We start from the raw sequence: 4,244 nt of genomic DNA on the forward strand, positions 1-4,244 counted from the left end.
ATTATTAATTTTTTACATTTCCATTCTAATAAATAAATCATAAATATCCTAACCTCAAATTCCTGTATCTTTAACTCAACGCGAAACACCTTTTTCAGTCCTTTTTATTCTTTCCCTTAGGACTTTCCTATCCCACAAAAAACAAGAACCACAAGAAAAACAACAACAACAAAGTAGTTGGTAGGCTTACTCCCCGAGTAAGCCAAAATATAAAGTAAAGTATAAGCCAGTATAAGTGGGTGCAGCCAGGGGCCAAGGGTACCCCAGCAAAATAACCCTCATAATGCTTACAGTACGCCATGTCAAGTGCACTGTATGCAATACTGCCCCCCTGGGATAGAAACATCCAAAAGTGAGATTAAGTATCTTACATAAATTGTAGGCATGGTTGACAATAATCTCCTTAATGATACATACATACATATATATATATATATATATATATATATATATATATATATATGTACGTATATATATATATATATATATATATATATATATATATATATATATATATATATGTGTGTGTGTGTGTGTGTGTGTGTGTTGGGCATATTTATAAATATACAATGACTCATTCATATTGCATGTTTACATCATGCTACTCTTGTCCTTCCAGGATCAGCGGAAACCCTAAATCATGAGAAATTACTATAATAGTCTTGTTTCTAGGACCATTAATTTCTCCGCTGGCTGAATGGTCCGCACAAATTGTTTTCCAGTAAATCCGAGAGTAATATGGGACAGGCGTGGTTCCACAATGCTTCCTGTTCAAGGTTTCACGGTTAGTATAAATATTACTCACTGGGTTCCTTCGTCACCAGTCTTCTTTAAACCGAGTTGAACCGAGCTCTTCCCACTAATCAAGATGAGAATTTTGGTAAGATTTCCGTCCCCTTTTGAAGCTGTTTTTGGCAGTTGTCTGAATCAGATTCAACTCGCAGAATGCTGGCCGTTTTCTATGTTAGTTTTACTGGCAGGGTAAAATCTCTGTGTTTGAGAGCACACTGAATATGCTTTCACCACATTTCTAGCCTTCTTGCCAGTGGAAATTTTCTGATCTCCCAGAAAACTGTCCGGTCTCTTGTTATAATTTTAGCAGTCAAACAGTTTTTTGATCTGTCAGAAAACTGTCAGAGAAGACTTTTACTGTCTGGACTCTTGCTACAATTTTAGCTCTTTTGTCAGAACAGATTTTTTTGATCTGTCAAGAAACTGTCTAGCCTCTTGCTATTACTTTAGCTCTTTTGTCAGACAGAGTTTTTTGATCTCTCAGAAAACTGTTTGGCCTCTTGCTATTACTTTAGCTCTTGTTCCAGACAAAGTTTTTTAATCTGTCAGAAGACTGTCTGACCTCTTGTTAAAATTTTAGCTCTTCTGTCAGAACAGAGTTTTTGGATCTGTCAGAAACTTTCTGGCCTCTTGCTATTACTTTAGCTCCTCTGTCTGACAGAGTTTTTTGATCTGTCAGAAAACTGTCTGGGTTCTTTCTTTTATTTTAGCTCTTCTGTCAGACAGTTTTTTTTTATCTGACAGAAAACTGTTTGGCCTCTTGTTATAATTTTAGCTCCTCTGTCAGACACTTTTTTGATCTGTCAGAAACCTGTCTGGCGTCCTTCTTTTATTTTAGCTCTTCTGTCAGAACAGTTTTTTGATCAGACAGAAAACGGTCTGGCTTCTTGCTTTTATTTTAGCTCTTCTGTAAGACAGAGTTTTATTGATCTGTCAGAAAACTGTCTGGCTCCTTGCTATTGCTTTAGCTCTTGTATCTGAACAGAGTTTTAACTGTCTGGCATCTTGCTTTTATTTTAGCTCTTCTGGCAGACAAAATATTTTGATCTATCAGTAAACTGTCTACTATATTTTCAATCTTTCCGTCAGACTATTCTTTTTCTGTCAGAAAACTGATCTCTTGCTAGGTTTTCAAATACCCTACCAAACTGAATTTCCAGGTACTGTCAGAACACTGACCAATATCTCGTATATTTTGTTTTCCTCATTAGTCCAAATCCTCTGTGCCTGATTGCACACTCGCTTAATTCTTCTTTATCTTTATATTATCGATGCTGTTTTTGTTCCTACTATCAGTGTTAACGCTATTTTTGAGCAAAATTAATTCTTCAAAGTTCATAAAAAGTCATAAGTGCGCTTCGAAGATCAAAACCTAACCCTACATCAAAAACATCAGTTGATCTGTTACGAACATTGCTTGTGAGAAAAAGCTCTTATCTAATTTCAAGTCCTTTCAAAATACTAATTTTTTATTGTGTATTTGACTGAATATTCTCTCCTTTTTATATTAGAGGTTTTATCTCATATGTGAGTTGCTAAATAGCTCATACTCAAGTCCTTTCAAAATATTAACTTTTAATTGTGCATTTGATTGAATATTCTCTCCTTGTTATATCAGAGGTTTTATTTTATATGAGTTGATAAATATGTAACCTGAATTTTTTTTTTATTTAATGTTTTATTCAAAATACTAATTTCTAATCGTGTATTTGATTGAATATTCTCTCCTTTCTATATCAGAGGTATAATTTTATATGAGTTGATAAATATGTATCCTGAATTGTTTTTAATTCCATTTTTTTTAATGAGCAACATCACCGTTATACCACTCGAACTTATGCCCTCAATAATCGTCTTCTGTTTCCATCTTGCAGTTCTTTTTGTGCTTGATTGCAATGGCCTTTGCAATTCCCGTTGCAGAACCGGAGGCAGACCCCCACGGGGTAGTTCTCACTCGCCCCCTTATACACCCATACAGTAAGTTTGATTGAAATTATAGAAATCATAAAAATCTTTTCCTCGGGCCCTTTTTTTTTACGTATCTTCTATTAAAAAGTTCGTCTAAGTTGTTTATTAAAAGTTGCTTTCCTCTCTTACTATTTTACGTATCACTGGTAGAATTTCATTTCAAATTTTTCTTGATGAAGTTCAAGAATACGGGGATTGCTTTCGAGTTCATTATTTTTCTATATATATTTACCTTTTCTTTGGCTCAGAAGACGGGGAAATCAAATAGGGAATATTTTTTTTTTAGTAAATCTGATGTTAATCTTCATCAATGGCTTTCTCTTGTTACCTCTTACTGTTTTATTTGCTTGTATAGTTTATTCGACTAAACTGTAGTAGATTCACATCAACCGTGCATCCGATGCTTAGGCCAGTCCCTTACGACGCTCTTGATTGGCTTTTGATAAGCCAACCACGGGGCTGGAAACTCTCAGGCACTCTCGAGAGAGAGTTTACATGGGCAGGATGTATGTTCCACCTCTCCTGAGAGGATAATTTTGAAAGACGTATCCGTCAGGAGAGGTGGAACATAATCCTGCTTATGTGAACTCTCTCGAGAGATTGAGAGTTTCCAGCCCTGTGATTGGCTTATCAACAGCTAATCAGGAGCGTCGTAAGGGACTGGCCCAATGTAATGTGAATCTACTATAGTGAAGCATGTCTTTTATAAATATGAATAAGCCTGTTATTCTGAGCCTTTTAAAGTAATCTTATCTGCGAAGAAAGAAACTGCTTCTGATGACGATTATAAATAGCACTTAAGTTCTGATAGGGAAATTTGGCTTATATCTAATTCCATCATTTCTGTTTCCTTCACAGGCTATGGGCGCCCACTCACATACCTCAGTAGCTACCCACTGACATACGGCCACAGACTTGGGTATCCCTACAAGGCTTGGTAAATCCCTGCTCCTCAGGAATGCCTTCACCCAAGTTGACCTACGCATGACGTTGTCCTTCGTAATTTTCTATTTGCATTTTTCCCTCCAGATTAGATGTGTTATATATTCAGCAATGACCTCTCAAAAGATACAGAAATTATATTTACCACTCTTAAGGAATTTGAATTCCATTTTAACAGGTTGCAATGTAACCTATACTAGAAATTTAATAAATAAATAAATCTATACTGTCTTCCTGTTTATCCCTTGAGTACAGCAATGGTTATTTTTTGTTTGTTTGTATGGTGTTTTTACGTTGCATGGAACCAGTTTTTATTCAGCAACGGGACCAACGGCTTTACGTGACTTCCGAACCACGTCGAGAGAGTGAACTTCTATCACCAGAAATACACATCTCTCACTCCACAGTGGAATGCCCGAGAATCGAACTCGCGGCCACCGACCACGCCACTAAGGCGGATAGCAATGGTTATTATCAAAACTGATGACGAAATAGAATGTAAGAATATTCACCATACTTTTAACTCTTTGAAAATTAGATTT

General features: G+C 36.0%; 1 long non-coding RNA gene across 1 annotated transcript; it reads left to right on the forward strand.

The window, feature by feature from the left end:
• The first annotated feature begins 819 nt into the window (after positions 1-819).
• Positions 820-3,870, forward strand: LOC135202678 (uncharacterized). The gene is made up of 3 exons (XR_010311783.1): positions 820-880; positions 2,667-2,769; positions 3,619-3,870. It is a non-coding gene; the product is annotated as an uncharacterized LOC135202678 (long non-coding RNA).
• Positions 3,871-4,244: the final 374 nt, after the last annotated feature.

This window comes from Macrobrachium nipponense, chromosome 33, assembly GCF_015104395.2.
Source record: "Macrobrachium nipponense isolate FS-2020 chromosome 33, ASM1510439v2, whole genome shotgun sequence".
NCBI lineage: Eukaryota > Metazoa > Arthropoda > Malacostraca > Decapoda > Palaemonidae > Macrobrachium > Macrobrachium nipponense.